The 16987-nt window shown below is 42.8% G+C and overlaps 1 protein-coding gene across 6 annotated transcripts in view; it reads right to left on the bottom strand.

Moving 5' to 3' along the window:
* Numb (NUMB endocytic adaptor protein) overlaps positions 1–11657 on the bottom strand; it is a 122426-nt gene extending 110769 nt beyond the window's left edge. For 4 of the 6 annotated variants that reach the window (XM_041657966.1, XM_041657968.1, XM_041657967.1 and 1 more), the window contains exon 1: positions 11407–11572. The gene's annotated coding sequence lies outside the window, so the exon portion shown is untranslated. The other 2 variants (XM_041657963.1, XM_041657964.1) reach the window with 2 other exon arrangements.
* Positions 11658–16987: the final 5330 nt, after the last annotated feature.

Raw genomic sequence — 16987 nt, 5'->3', positions numbered from 1 at the left:
CCCCACCCCCCCGAACCCCGGCAATTCACTCCTCAGTTTCTCTTCAGAAAAGTGCAGGCCTCCCATGGGTATTAACCAGCCATGGTATATCAAATTGCAGTGAGACTAGGCACCTCCTCTCCTATTAACCCTAGAAAGGCAACTTGGTGGGAGAAAAGGGTCCCAAAAGCAGGCAACGGACAACCCCTGCTCCCACACGAAACCAAGCTACACGTCTGTAAGATATGTGCAGAGGGCCTTAAGACAGACTCTCATGCTGCCCAGGCTGCCCTTCAACTCTACTATATTGTAGAGGCTGACCGTGAATTCCTTATCCTCCTCCCTCCACCTCCCAAGTCTGGGGACTGCAATTATGCCCCATCACAGACAGTCAGCTTAAGAGCCCACGTTCTTCACATCCTCACCTGTGTTTGTTACTGTTCTGTCCTCCCTGCCATGTTGGGGATTAAGCCCAGGGCCTCATCCATGCAAGACTACCACTGAATAGTAAGTAGTATTTATTTTTTGTTTTACTCTACACTGTAGGTCACACTACACTGCCCAGGCTGAAGTTATTTCCCAGCCTCCCTAGAACTTCGATTACAAGCAGGTGTGTGCCACTATGTGTAAGACCACTCTTACAAATGCTAAGTAGATAGTCTAATATATGCCAAGCAGATTGCATTTCTCTGATGGCTAATAATGGTAATAATTTTTAATGTGCTTATTTGTCTTTTGTATCTTTGAAGAAATGTGTCTATTTGGATTCTATCAATGGATTGATTATCTTTTTAAAGTGAATTGTCTTTTCATTGTTATGAGTTATAAAACCACAGAGAAACCCTGTCTCGAAAAACCAAAAAAAAAAAAAATTAAAATTTCTTTATATGTTATGGATATAAGTCTCTTACCAGACACAATTTGCAAATCTTTTCTACCATCTATAGAGAATTTTCTTTACATTTTCTATATTACATATTCTCATAACACATCTCTCTATATAATATATTTTCATATTTTCTACCATTTATGACCTATTTTGAGGTAATTTTGTGTATAGGTAGGAGAGGGTCCCAGTGCAACTTTTTATGTATGTTTATCTAATTGCCCCAGACCCTGGAATGCTGAGACAGGAAAAGTGCTACAGAGTTCAAGGGCAGCCTGGACTAAACAATAAGTACCAGACCAGCAGGGCTACAGAGCAAAACTCTATTTAAAACAAGCAAATAAATAAAACCATTTACTTATGAAATCATGCAATAAAAGCAATGACATTAATAAAGTCATTAATATAATGTTGAGCTTTTTTTCTGAAAAGAGAGCTAATATTTCCTTCCCATTGTTATCAAAAACTTATTTATTTGGAAGAAGATCTGGTTATAAGTTAGAGTCAGTCTCTAACTACACAATAAAATACTGGCCTAATTTGCCTTGAGTTTTATAGTCCAAGTCAACAAAAGTGCCAAAACCACAAGACAACAGTTAAGTGCTTTAAAATGTAAGTTTTCTTTTTTAAAGATTTCATTTTTAGTTGTGTACATGTGTTTGTCATCTATGAATGTTTATATATGAGTGCAGCATCCATAGAGGCCAAAAGAAAGCTGGATCCCCTAGAGCTAGAGTTACAGGAGGTAATGGGCTGCCTGACATAGGGACCGAATTCTGGTCCTCCACAAAAGCAGTGTGTGTTCTTAACTACTATCCAGCTTCATATGTAAAATGCTAAAGTCCACTTTTTCCTAACTGCCAAATAGTATATAATTACATTATCTGGGATACTAGCCCACCTTACAAAGAGAAGTCTGCAAGTCTAAAGTTGTTTTGATTATAACAACTTACCAATATCATGTATTCAATGCTTACTTACCACAAACAAGGCAATTACAAAATGCCTCTCCTTTATTTATCAACAAAAATCTAGTAATAAGTATAGAACAGATACTCTGTTCTATCAATTTTATAGACAGAAAAAAAAACTGAGTTTGGGAGTTAATAAACTACCCAATCCATAAATTAATAAGATAAAGAGAATTTGTTTATACAGTTATAAAACTTGGATTTTGCCCATTTTATCGTGTTTCATCTAAACACAAGTCACATCTTTTCAAGTTTTACTATATGGCAGACACAGATAAGCCTCCATAATAACCAGGCTAATCTGTGGCTCTGTAAAATTCCAGATTTGATTTTTTGTTTTAAGAAGGGAACGGGGGAATTTATCTTAATTAAGGAATACCAAAAACTACAATGTGTTCTGGATGAATTCATTGCTCACTGGCTCATATGTTAAACTGTTGGTAGCCAGATGGTGGCACTGTTTTTGGAGATTGTTCCACTTTTAGGAGGTCCAGCCTAGCTGGATGATATATGTTCCTAGGGGTAGGTTTAGCCTCATTTCCAGGCCAAGTTCTCTCTCTATTCCTGGTCTGCCTAGATGCAACAAGTCATGCCAAAAGCACCAATCACCATGGACAGAGCCCTAGCAGCCATGCTTTCCCTGACAAGATGGACTGCATTCCCACTAAACCATGACTCAAAAATGAATCTCTCCTACCTTAGTTTTCCAGAGTGACAAAGGTTAACTAACACAGAAAATTGGTACCAGGAATGGGGCTGTTGCTGTAATAAGCCTGACTGTGCGGTTCATGGGTCTTTGAAACTAACTTGTGGAAAGAATGTGGAAAAGAGTTCAAATCAGCGAGCCAAGAAGTCTTGAAATGCTGTCAATAGAGCTTAACAGGTTCTATTGTATGGAAAAACAGAATGTCATTGGATATGCAGACAGTAGAGACTCATGAAATTTTGAGGGAGAAAAAGATAAAAGGAATTGAGCTACAGGTCCAATTCATGTTACATTCTGGAAAAAATCTGGCTATATTCTATATCCTGATTAATTTGAGTGAGATTGAATTCAAAATGTATTAATCGTTTGGCAGAGAAAATTTCAGCACAGCATAGCATATAGGCTGTGGCATGTTTATTGCTGGTTGCCTTCAACTAGGTTTTCAGTGAAACTAAGCCAAAATGGAGCAGAAAGACATGAAAAAGTATTTAGTCTGACAAGGAGAAAAGTACAAGAACATTTATGGCTGCATACGAGGTGAATATGGACAAATGTCCATTATCAGTTATTAAACTGATCATACTGAAGAAAAAGAATTCTTTTCAGTACGCTTTGCAAGAGCCCACCCACAGGAAGCTCTGAGGTATAACAGTGGAAACTCCTTTGGAAAATCTTCAGTTAAGAAGAAGAGTGCCTGGAAAGGGGGAGGGAGTATTTGAACAGAGTGCCAGAGCAGTGTTGCCCTGATCCAACAGGGCCACTTAGGACTCATCCACCCAGGTACTCGGAAACTACTACAACTATGACATGTGGAAACCAAGCTACACGCTGAGCTGGCAACAGAATCTGGCACCATCCAGGTGGTGCTGATTTTGGAGGCATGCTTGTACTAAGGTTCCAGGAGGGAGGGGCACAATGAGGCCAGGCAATATGTAAATAGAGAAGGCTCTCTCTCTCTTCCAGGCCCTGGAAAGGTGATATGTGACACTTTGAGGGTGAAGCCTAAATTGCAATGGAAACCTAGTATTTAGGAGTTACAAGGACAGTTACAGGTGTTGTGGGTATCTGTACTGTGTGAAGATGCACTGCTATGACTGGTATAATAAATAGCTGAATGGCCAATAGCTAGCAGGAGGTATAGTAGAACTTCTGGGAAAAGAAAGTTCTGGGAAGAAGAAAGGAGATGCCAGGAGAGGAAACAGGAGGTGCCAGATGGAAGAGAGGTTAACACAACGTGGCAAAATGTAAATTAATACAAATGGGTTAATTTAAGTTATAAGAACTAGTTAGGAACAAGAGTAAGCTATAGGATATGTCTTCATAATTAATTATAATTAGTCTCTGTCATTATTTGGGAGATGACTGCCCAAAGGAAAATCTGACTACATACAGGTACTGAGAAGAGCCTCTAGAGAAAGGCCACATGTACTACAGGTGACAGAACTAAGGGCAGAGCTCCAATCCAATGGAGTACACAATTCCAAACCCAGAAGCCAGATATAAAGTTACAGGATTTCTAGTTTGCCCTGATGAGTTTTAGTCTCACTTCAGTCAATTTCTTCATGCTAACTTCATCCCTCCACTGTGCAATGGAAGTATGCAACCTATTTTTATTCTGTAGGTGCTCACAGTTAAGAGTTTGCCTTAAGTATCAGAAGGGACTGGAGGGGGTGTGGGAAGTCCTTCTGTATATGTGTTACTTTTATTAAATAAAGAAGCTGCTTTGGCCTGTGATAGAATAGAGCTAGGCAGGAAAACTAAATTGAAAGCTAGGAAAAAGAAGGTGGAGTCAAGGGGACACCATGTGGCCACCACAGGAGACAGATGCACCAGAATCTTGCCGGTAAGCCACAGCCACGTGGTAATACATAGATTTAAAGAAATGAGTTACTTTAAGATATAAGAGCTAGCTAGAAAGCTGTATAAACTATTGGCCAAACAGTATTGCAAATAATACAGTTTCTGTGTAGTTATTTTGAGTCTGAGCGGCCGGGAACAAACGAGCAGCCTCTGACAACAGATGAATGGATTATGGATATTTGTCTTTGTTTAGAGTGTTGGTTACAATTTGTTATGGATAATGATCAGGAAAAAAGTTAAACAAAGGAGATTAGACTCAGAGTTCTTACTTTAAAAAGTGATGTGGGACAATGGTCTTGTACCCTGTAAAGATTTGTCACTTGTGTTGGTTTAATAAAATGCTGATTCACCAGTGGTGTGGGAGGTCCTTCTGTCTATGTGTTGCTTTTATTGGCTAATGAATAAAGAAACTGCTTTGAGGCTATGGTAGGGAAGAACAAAACTGGGTGGGAAAAGCTAGGCTGTATGCTGGGAGAAAGAAGGGCAGAGTCAGAGAGACACTGGAACTTTACCCAGTAAACCACTGCCATGTGGCAATACAAGATTAATGGAAATGGGTTAAATTAAGATGTAAGAGTTAGCCAATAAGAAGTTAGAGCTAATGGGCCAAGTAGTGATTTAAATAATATGGTTTCTGTGTGATTATTTCGAGGCCAAGCAGCCAGGACCAACAAGCAGCCTCCCTCCTTACAACAAACCAGTAGCCAGTCAGGAAATATAGGTGAGACGACCAGAATAGGAGAATTCTGGAAAGAGAAAGGCTCAGTCTGCTGTCATCACCCAAACACAGAGGGCGCAAGATGAGAATGCCTCACTGATAAAAGGTACCAAGTAACGTGGCTAACACAGACAAGAATTATGGGTTAAAGATATAAGAGTTAATAAGAAGCCTGAGCTAATAGGCCAACCAGTTTATAATTAATATAAGCCTCTGTGTGTTTCTTTGGAACTGAATGGCTGTGGTACCAGGCAGGACAGACACCTGTCAACATATGGGCTTTGAACTTTAGTAACTGTTGATACTATCACAATTATGTAGACTCTTAAGGTTGAACTAAATGTACTTCATATTATAAGATAGTACCTGAGTCTATAAAGAACAAGGATTAAAAAAAAAATGTTGCAGTTTGGATGTAAAATGTCCCTGAGGCTCTATGCTTCAACACTTGGCATCCAAGCAGTGCTATTTGGGGTACATTGTAGAACCTTTAGGAAGTGCGGCCTTGTTGAAGGAAATGGGTCACTAGGCAGTAGGTCTTGAGGACTATACAGGTTAACCCCAGTTCCAGTCCAAGCTCTCTGCTTCACAATCTGACAAGATATAACAAGTTACAACATAGGTTCCTTCTGCTATAGATGGAACCCCAGCCACCATGCCATCCCTGCCATGATGAACTATATCTCCCTTTAAGCTATAAACTACAAATGAACCCCTTCAGTTCCTTCTTTCTGTGAATTTGTCACAGTGGTGAGGAAAGTAAGTAATATAGTCTTTTTTTTTTGGGGGGGGGGGGTTCCAGACAGCAAGTTTCCTGGCACTTGCTTTGTAGACCAGGTTGGCCTCTGCCTGCTTCTGCCTCCCAAGTGCTCGGCATAAAGGTGTGCAACAGTATCTCCAGACTTTAACACATTCTTATACTAAAGAGCAATAATGCTGGTGGTGGGGGTGCTAGAGAGGTGACTCCACATTTAAGAGCACTTGCTCTTCCAGAAATCCTAAGTTCAATTCCCAGCACCCACACGGTGGCTCAGACCATCTGTAATTCCAGTTCCAAGGGATCTAATGTCCTCTTCTGACCTCTGAGGGTACCAGACATATACAGTGCCCATATTATATAAACAAAACACTCATACATATAAAAAATGAAAATAGTAGTAAAGCCAGGTGGTAGTAGTGCATGCCTTTAATCCCAGCACTCAGAGAGGCAGAGGCAGGCGGATCTCTGTGAGTTCAAGTCCAGCCTGGTCTACAGAGAGAGTTCCAGGACAGGCTCCAAAGCTACAGAGAAACCCTATCTTGAAAAACAAAAAGAATAAATAAATAACGTTTAAAAAATTTAAGATGCCCAGGAATCATCCTAAGTACTTTTAGGGCTAGAACTAAAACTCAGTGTTTAACGTTTGCCTTGCACATACAAAGCCATGAGTTTAACTTCCAGCACCTCAAAAAATAACAAAAATAAGGAAAAGAAATAAAAGCATAAGGTAGCAACAAACAAGTGAAGAGAGGTGTAGGGTACAGCTCAATAGTAGAATATTTGCTTAGTGTGTGTGAGGCCCTGGTTTTGATCTCCAGTAGTTCAAAAACAAAACAGAAACAATGAAATGTCTTGTCCAGTAAGAAACTTGTTGCCATGTCTGCACACAAATACACAATTTAAAAATATAACAAAAAATGTAAAGAGACTAAGCTTTTGGTGGAGAGAAAGGGGAAGTCATTGAATATTAATGGCTAACACAAAAGTTCCTTGGCTAATCCTGAGATTTCTTATAAATCCACATGGCTGAGGTAAGGCTGTATCAGTGTTGCCTAGCATACTCAAGGCTCTGGGTTACATCACCAGCACTAAGAGATAAGGGAAGCAATAAATCTAGACGGCCCTTCCCAGGGTCTCATAGTCCAGGCCTCCAAACCTCAGTCTATTTACTTGCACCCTAGCATTATTTCCCGAGTGGAAGAAAACAAAAGAGTTCCGGGAAGCAGCAGAAACCAGAGAGCACTAAGAATGAGTCCATGCAGAAAGCTGCAAATAGGATCGCCCCCCTTTACATATGTCACCTCAGGAAAACTGCCAACGCTCGCTCCTCTCGCCACACTTCCTGCAGATCCTCCAGACTCTTCCTTGAGCATGCCAGGATTCTCATTCTCCCTTAATTTCAGCTCTCCTTTTCCATCAAGATTTCAAAGTGCACAGTTTATACAAACTATATACAAAATCCCTCTCTCCTGGGTCTTACTTCTGAATATATATCCTAAAACCTTGTAGAGTATTTCTTCACCTAGTGATTAAATTCAAAATATGCTACAAAATCAAAATTTCTAACAATAAACTTTAAAAAGCTTCTCAAGTACTTTATTGACTAAATACTTTTCAAAAAGTTGGTAAATTTACTACAGAATCTTTTCTGATAGAGGGAGCTTATGCTTTTACAAACTTGATTCTCAGGTACCAACATTTACAAGGATTTATGGCATGAGCAGCTGAGACAAGGAGGCAGAAAAGGTGGAACAGAAGCTATTACAGCGGAGGGAGAGACCTACTTGAAATAGAAAATCAAATAATTAACTACTACTAATTAAAACTACATTTAAAAATCACTTGTCTAAATAAGCCTTGATAAGCGAAAGTGAGTCTCTTTCTTTGGGATTTAGAATCTATCATTTATTCAATGTCAGATTAATAAATTTCACTGTAAAATGAGTTGAACAATCAAAGCTATTCCTAGATAAGTATGACTAAATTATGGGTGAATAATACATTAACTGATTAAAGTCCAGTTATTAAAGCAAGTAATCTAAGTGCTCAACGTCCAACATTAAAAGAACTTTTGCATTTTTCTCCACACTTAAGACTTTAATTTTCCCATCAGTTAGTATAGCTCTACACAAACATACAAAGACTTAAAGAACAATCACACTAGTGGTAGGAATACTGCATTTAAGTCAATGTAAAAAACTGAATATTTTTGGAAGTTTGTCCACACCACCCCAACCCCCAAATAGTAAATTTATTTTGTGAAGAGACTATTTTTGAAATCAAACATAAAATGGTTGTTTTCTGGCCTTCTATTTAGAATTTTTTTGGAATCAAAATTTTAGTTTGGAACTGAAATAGAATTTAAAAGGGGGGGGGACTAAAAAAAATATTGATGCAAAGCTGCAGCAATATTCCTTCACAATTTCATAAAACATTAATGAAAGGTTACATAATCCCCTGGATTAAAGATTTTTAAAGGGAACTGCAAGGATCACCTTTTTCAGTTTTCAAACTGCCTTCTTTATTCTTATAGCCATCAAAACAGAACTAAAGCAATTCCATCTAGTTTGAAAATAAGTCATCTAGCTTTCAATTTTACTTTGTTTTTGCTGTTATTATTGCTGTTGTTTGAGAAAATGGCTCGCCAGGTGAGGTGGTACATGCCTTCAATCTCAGTACTCAGGAGGCAGAGGCAGGTGAGTTCTTGAATTCCAGGTTAGCCTGGTCTACAGAGCCAGTTCCAGAACAGGAAGGGCTACACAGAGAAACCCTGTTTCAAAAAACAAACAAAAAAGAAAAGAAGAGAGAAGGGTTTGCTATGTGACCCAGGCCACCCTTCCACTAACATCAATTCCCCTGCTTCATCCTCCCAAGTGTCTGAATTATAATTATGCACCATCATGCCTGGCAGCTGTCTGGTTTTCTAGAGGAAAAACTAACCCAAGAGTAGCACAAAACACTCGCACTTATTACAGCTTTAAATGCTTACTGCAAATTACATTTAGGTTCCTCAAGCAAGTTAGGCTTACAAAGTACAATGAACCTAGTTCACTCGGGGAAATTAAAACCCACCAAGACAAAAGCTCCTTTACAGCAAACAAGTACCGCAGTGGTTAAGCTTCTACCCAATCCGTGCTCCTTCTCTTTCCCCACCCCACCTCCACCTTGGTTTTTGAAGACTGATCTCATTCTCAGGCCCAATCTGGCCACTATCTTCTAGCAATCCTCCTGTCTCAGAGGTGCTGAGATTAGTCTCTAAAAATAAGCTATCTTTTCATTTTCTCTCTTGAAATGTTTATTTTGTGTTTGTTTATCATATATGAAATATCCTATTTGTGTTTGTTTATCATACATGAAATATCCTAATTCGATTTAGAGTTAGTTGCTTGATGTTAGTATGTGTCTGTACATGTGTCTTTTACAGTACAACGGTTAAAGAAAGAAACACTGGTAAATATGAGGCCATCTGAGAAACAGCAGTCTCTGTGCCTCGACTTCCTCTTAAGTACTCATGCCAAAGGCTCTCAACATCCAAGAGTTCCACAGAATCAGAAGCACAATACAATATACAAGATCAAACTGACTATCACCACCCGAGAACTACCACAAAACAAAACAAAGATAAATAACTTAGTCCCTTATTGTTGAAGGGTTGCTTCTACCACTGCATAATGCCAATCAGTTTGTCAAATTTCTCTGAAGTTTGTAAGAAATGTAAGAAATATATTTTACATTGTGACCTAAAACATATGGGTACAAGAAGCTTCCCTAAAGAATATTTTTCTTCACCAAATGCAAGACTAGTGTATCCTGTCTTACTTTCAATGCTGGTGGTACAGTAATGGTACAATAAATTACTAAGTAATCATAATCCAATTTTAAAAAGAAACTAAAAAAATATTCTGGGATTGGAGCAGTAGCACTCAGTGACAGAGCCCATGCCTATTAAGTGTGAGGTAGAGTATCATTCACAGTACTGGGGGGATACCCGTTGTAATAAGACATTCTCTCAATCCCCCCCCCCCATAATTTGCTTCTATTATCCCTTCAGCAAGACGGGCAGATACCCGGTATTTTAAGGTTACTGATTAATACTGTTTTTCATTAAAGCAAGGTGTTCTCAGAGTATGATCCCTTGAAGAACATAAAGCATCTCTTTAGATAACTACAAATTCTTGGACCCCACCCTAGGCCTACTGAATCAGAAGCCTAAGGTAGAGCAAACTCAACAGTACCAAGCCAGAATGCAACTGCGTTTAAAATCTCAGATCTTTCTGTGTAACAATCCAATCCTGAGTTCTGCACCAGTCACTATTCCAAAAGTTCTACAAATACCTAAACTGTTTTGAAATGCCTATGATCCCAGCACTCAGGAGACAGAGGCAGAGTCTGAGTTCAAGGCTCCCCTGGACTAAATAAAAAACAGTCATGGCTGCAGAATGAGACCCTATCTCAAAAATGAATGAATGAATAAATAAATAAACAAACACGATTTAAACCCCATGAAAACTGTTAGTATTGCCAGGTGAGTGATGGCCCAAAGAATTTTTATTTTCAGTTTAGCAGGGCATGCCTATCCAGTTCACGAATAGCCTCTTTCTGATCAAGTCACAGGTTCATTCCTTTAGTTCAGCTACTCCTCCCCTTTTCCTCTCAAATTCCCCATTCTGTTGATGTCCTTATTTTCCAGTATTTTCACTGTCATTCTAAAAGTAACTTCTAAAAGTCCTCGCCTCCAAGACACTTTAACCTTGCTTTTAAGGGCAGCGTGGCTGGTCCTGCTTGGCATGTTAGTAGAATTAATTTCTCCTCTTTTCGGAAGCCCTCTCTAGCACCATTGTTAATCAGCTGTCCTGGCCAGCTTCCACAAGACCACTCACCCACGGCCGGGCAAGTTTCCCCAGATCTAACTAACTCCCTTCCTCCAGGGAAATTACTCTTCCCCTCTTACCTCCATCCCTTTTTGCTTAGGGGAACTTCCACTTTCCCGCTGAACCCTTACCCTAGTCTCAGGTCCCAACTCCTAACGCTCGAAGCCTTCACTCTGAGGGTCTTCAGTCCCGACTCCAGTCCCAGACCCGCTGTGGGGGGCAGGGCGCGGCGGTCCCACCCCGAGCAGTTAGTTCAAGGTCTCCACCCCGCAGACCCCTCCTCCTCCGACCGCTGCTGCCCTTCTCGGGGATGGGGGGGGGTGTCGCACCCCACTCGGTGCCTTTCCTCCGCTCCGTGTCACCCCGGCCCCCGGCCTCCCTGGGTCTCCCCACCTCCCACCTCTCTCCGATAGGGGCCACTCCCAGTTCTCTCGGTCCCCACGGCTCCCAGCACACCGAGAAGCCCCGGGAGCCCCTCGTCTCTCCGGCCCCAGGGCCGCTCGCTCCGGGTCGCCCCCGCTCGCACACCCCAGGCGCTCGGTCTCTTCGGGAAGCCGCGCACACGCCGGCCTCCCGTCACTGACCTCCGGACCGAGCCGCTGGTTTGCCCAGGGGACCTCCCGGCCTGGCCCGCCGGGGTCCCGCACCAACCTACCTTCCCGACGGACAACTCCGTCGGCAGGAAACCGGTCGCTCTCCCGCCGCGCCGCGCCCGGCCCCGACGCGACCCGCAGCCCCGGCCCGCGGCCTCCGCCTTCGGAACGCAAAGCTAGAGTTTCTGGCCCGCCACCGCCTCCGCACCTCAGGCCCGCCTCGCCCGCACTCACCTGCCGCTGGCCCTGCACAACTCCAGCGCCTCACACTCTACCTCCGCCGCCAGTAGCCACTAAGCGCCACCACCTCCCCCATGACAACAGGCCCGCCCCATACCACACTTCCAACTTATCCATTGGATGGAGGGGCGGCGGCTCTCTGCTACGATTGGTTGGCAATTCCTGCCCGTCATCGTGTCTGTACCGCCCCTTTTCCTGGACGGGGTCTTCGCCCCCGCCCGGACCTGGACCGGCCTAGATCAAGCTTTAGTTGTAATTGGTTGATGATTGGGCAGTTCGGAGTTATGATAGGCTACTGCCAGTGTCTCTTAGCTTAACTGACAAGGGGTGTGATGGCCGCGGTTGGTTCAAGCCCTGTGCACAGTTTGGTTGCGCAGTAGAAAGCGAAGAAGGGGCAGACGCTCACGTCCGAGGTTACCGGGAAGGGTTAACTCTTTGTTGTGGGGCTGGCGCTGTAAACTCTTCCTTCTCCTGTTCTCTTCCTACAAGGGGAAGCACCTCTGCCAGCTTACGGTGGTAGCGTTTGCAAAACACCGACTTCAGAGGTTGTGTTTAAGAACGGTCTAATTCCTCAGCAGAAAGGTATCTCATAGATGAAAAATTGACTCGTGTTTTCTTGAAGTTTCCTTGAAGTTCTTTCCGGTAGTCTCCAAGCTTCAGGTTAGGGCAAAGCGCGGCCCTTTCTGAAGCAGCAGTCCGCTTCCATTGCTATTATAAATACCGTCCAGAAAGCGAACTGTCTGTCATAGTGAGAGTTCTTCAGCTTCCAGACCCACTCTCCTGGGTCTGCCAAGTGACCAAACAAACGATCAGCAAGTTTTGAATAAACGTGCAGCGACTTACCCTTATGGTGCTTTGGAAAAGAGAATTTCGCCCCCCACCCCTTCCTTACAGTACTTGACTTTTAAGTTCAGCAATTCTTAAATAGCATTACTAGCTGTCTGGCAGATACTAACGTCCGCCCCCCCCCCACCTCTCTCTCTCTCTCTCTCCCTCCCTCCCTCTCTCTCTCTCTCTCTCTTTCCCTCCCTATCTCCCTCCCTTCCTCCCTCCCTTCCTTCCTTCTGTCCCTTAGTTCCTTCCTCCTACCGCCTTCTCTCGCTGTCCTATTCCTAAGGCTGATATTAACGTTTACCCCTTCCCTCCTTCCTCCTCTTGCTCCTTTCCCTCCCTCTCTACCTCTCCTATTCCTAGCAGTCTAAATTAGAACCATTGAATGAATTGCAGAGTTTTTTAATTCCCCTCACTTGGTACAATACACGAGAATAAATGATTGCATTTCTTATTCATCTGGGTACAAATCCCAGTAGGCATTTTTGCGAAATCTGGTGTTGCTATAAAAACTCTCTGCTCCTAGAAATACATTCATCATTAGCTTTCTCTGCTTTTCTTTTTCATTCCTACCGCTTTTCCGGCTCCTAAATAAGAAAATGCTGGCCTGATTACTCTTTCAGTTTCTAAGTCAAATTTAAATATACCTTCTCTACAACTTCACCTGGAATATGCAAACCTGTGGTGATAAATTTAAGGAGGCCTGTACTCTCAGACACAAGGCCTCATGTTGAAAGGCCTTCCTGTGGAACCAGGAGTGGACTTTGGAAATTTTGTACTTTGCCCCTGCCTTTTTGCTGTAACTCATTGTCCCATATCTCCTCTATTTATTAACCTTCTACCCTTTGCAGAGCAAGCTAACCAGAATCTAAAACTGTACAGCTTGTTATTGAGGGTGGGGAAGCTGCTATTTTCTAACCTGTATCTTTAGTTGAATTTAAATCAACTGCACATTTCTATCATCAAACTAAGCGGAAATTATTCTTCCAGTAACTATGCATAGCAATAAGGTGTTTTTTTTTTTCCTAGTTATCTTCCGGAACCTTCTTCCCCTTTCTCTCATCCTCACCTTCCAATTTAGAAATAACCTCCCATTCAATTCAGTGACTCATAGAGAATCCATAAAAGGAAAGTGGAAAAGCCAAAATAACTTCAGAGATGTCTGAATCATCTCCCTGAAGGAAAGACCATGCACTGACCACGGTAAGATAGAAGGCAAGACTTAGGGCCTGATAAGACGTCTTATAACACATGAAGTAACGTGTGCAGATAGCAAGCTGCCCGGCGAGAGTGCAACAGCCACACATCCTCTTACACAGCCTTTTCGCATGTCGCTAGCAGCCTCCTTCTGTCTAGCTTGGCGGTGTGCCGCACTACCAATTTTAGAGCAAGTTAGAAGGCAATTAATGTCCTAGCAGATAGGAAACAATAACGTCATAGGAGGGCCTGGCCATTATTATGGTGCTTTGGGTAATAATGGCTCTTGCACAGCCACGGTGACTAGGTGCCATACAGAACATAGAATTAGGCCAGTCTCATTAAGGGGGCTCGCCATCTAAGTTTAGGAACTCCAATTGCTGTCACAAAAGTTGGTGAATAATCGCCACAGAGGTCAGTCACTCATTATTTCAACCACTAAGAACAAGGTTTTCCTGAGTGCTTTTGGCCACTGCTACACTTCTTCTTCTGTCATTTCCCTCTGTAAAACAGGAGAACATTTAAAATAAATGCAGATGAACAGCAAGAGGGAAAACTTTAAATAAAGAAGGCCATAAAATACAAGCTTTTCAGGGTGTGGTGGCACACACTTGTAATCCCAATACTTGGAGACAGAAGTAGATTGATCTCTATGAGTTCGAAGCTAGCCTGGTCTATACAAGTTCCAGGACAGGCAGGACAGAGAAACCCTGCCTTGAAAAACAAAAACTAGCAAACGAAAAGACATATACTTTGAAATAACAGAAAGGTATTGTGTTATCAAAACTATGCAGTACCAGGGAGAGTCTTGTTTGAACCCTGCGTTTTGATTTTATGCACACAAGGTACCATCATTACCCCACCAGGTCTCCTTTTCCTCCCAGAGCTGTGTACCTCCCACCCCGCAGCCCCCACGGCCTTAGGAAGCTCCAGCCCTGGAGCTGGCTGGCTGCAACTTTGTGATGTGTGGCTGCCAGTGTAGGTAGTGCAGGTGCTGTCTGTCCGGAACTCTTGATTCAGACCATGACGGCAGGTGTAGTAGAGGCAAACATACCTTTCATAAACACCGACTGAGTGGAAAATGGAGGGTTTGGTGTGGCACCCCAGTATCTGAGGAGTACTTCCGTGTGCCCCGGGGCCTTCACGGACACTGGTGCTGTTTCTTCTGCCTTCTTTCTACAGTGTCATATTCCAAGGGGGGACAACATCCAAGTCAGGTTTTTTTGTTTGTTTGTGGTTTTTGTTTTTTTATTTGTTTGTTTTATTTGTTTGTTTGGTCTAAAGGAGCAAAATCCCACCTGGGATAGCTCTGTTTCTTGCCTGTGGAATTCTTCAACTCTCCCACCCCCACTTCTAGACACAAATCCAGCTCCAAATGGGTTAGAGAAGTAAATCACTCTGAAAGCCGACAAGGGCCAGAGCTACCTGCCACGAGCAGTTGGAGGCAAGCCAAGATGACCTGCTAAGAGGTGGTTTCCTGGGGTAGGGATCTCAGATGGTAGAGGCTAATAGGGAGGAAGGGATAGAAAGACAAGAGGGAGTTGGGGAGGAGAAAGAGGGAGGAAAGAAGGAAAGAAAGGGAAGAGAGCAGGCCTGAGAGGAGAAGGTAAGGAAAGCTAGGATACTTACCAGAAGCCCATGGGTACTGAGCCAGCTTGGGGGCCTGCCCCTCCCAGTGCTGTCTGTGGACTTTATACAGGCTTGCATAAGAGCGCAAATAAAATACAGTGTCTGCCACCAACTAAAGGAGGCTGCAGCCTATGGCACTCCTGTTCCATCACCTCTGGGAAACCCTCCCTGAGTTCAAAGCCTGTTGCTCCGGCAGCTGATCATTCAGGCAACCCAAGAACATGTCTTCTTTACCAAAGTGAACTGTGGCTGAACGCAGAGAGGAGAAGATTGTACCATCCCATGCTGAAGAACTTCTAGTACGTGGAAGGGCCGAGCTGTTTTCCGGGCTGGAGCCAGGCGCTGTAGTTCAAAGTTCAAGGCTGTTTCCAGTGATGAGAAGGGGAAGGGGAGTTTATGGGAGGGGCTGTTCTCAGGTGCCGAACACATTCGCTTTCTTGTTTCAGAGTGCCTGTGACTTTTAAATGCCATACCATGCCTTATTAGTAAACATTCATTTTTGTCCTCAAGAAAAATGGCATGCCCCTTCTGTCAGAACTGCATGTGACAGGTAAAATAGTGTGCTTACTTATAAAATAAAGTGTTAGCTCATAGTGTGGCCATTGTGCTATTGAAAGGGGCCCCTAGTTACTATCATCAAATCTATGGGTGGATCAGCTATTCTTCAACAGCAGGGAGTGGACCGAGCAAAGCACTTAGCACCATTTCAACTTTTGTCCATCCCTGTTTTACATGCGTGCAAGAGAGTTTCCTGGAAACATGGCTACTTTCCAAAGATTTCTCCGAACAGAATGCCTTCTAGGACTCTCAGGTCCCAGTCACATGGAACCTTACAAGAAAGTAAATTTTAACCTGGCCTTTTCTTGCTTTGTTTTGTTTGAGACCTGGTCTCACCCTGTAGGTCTCACCCAGGCTATTCTCCAGCTTAACGGCAATACTCCTGCCTTAGCTCTTCAAGTACTGGGACTGAAGGTATGCACTGCCATACCAGGCTTGAAGTAATAGTGTCTTGACTCTAACACACACGCCATATTCACTCGTGATTTTGGTTCTGCCGTTTACAAACCATAACTGTGACTTAGGGAAAATTAATTCGTCTCCCTAAGCTTCAGTTTCTCATTTCCAAAGAGAAATGTGTATCTGCTATCTTTTGCTGTGTACATTAATCATCCTACGATTTAGTAGCTTAAAATAACAATTATTATTTCATAGTTTCTTTGACTACAAAGTCCTCCTCGTGCTGCTTTGCTATGTCCTCTGGCTCTGGATCGCTCCTAAAGTTGGGGTGATTCTGTGCCTCTTGCTTCTTGGCTCGCTTGCTTAGTCTCTGGCAGGGTTAAATTCCTCACAGAATTTACCATGAAGCCTTAGTTCCTCAGGAGCTGTGGACAGCTGGCCTCCATCTTTAGGACCTCTCTGAGCCTTGCCTCGGAGAATTTATGGATCATGATGTAACAGGGCAGCTTACTTCATCAGAGTAAGCAGGAAGGCCAGAAAGAAAATGCCAGCAAGACAGAGGTTAACAGTCCTTTGTACCCCGATCAAAGAAGTGATGGCCCATCACTTTTATCACATCCTTTAGTTAATAGTATGCTACTAAGCCCCACCTACATTTAAGGGGAGGAGCTCACACGGTATATAGACACGTCAGGAGGGCCATTATCAGAACTAGCCTACTTAATAATAATAAGTCTTAACTGTACGGCTCATTCAAAAATGAGATGAGAGAATATATGCAACTCAGGA

The sequence above is a fragment of the Microtus oregoni genome, unplaced genomic scaffold (assembly GCF_018167655.1).
Source record: "Microtus oregoni isolate MIOR12 unplaced genomic scaffold, Mior012 000009F_ref0000495, whole genome shotgun sequence".
Lineage (NCBI taxonomy): Eukaryota > Metazoa > Chordata > Mammalia > Rodentia > Cricetidae > Microtus > Microtus oregoni.
The sequence above is the reverse complement of the archived record's forward strand: the minus strand, read 5'-3'. Positions and strand labels throughout refer to the sequence as shown.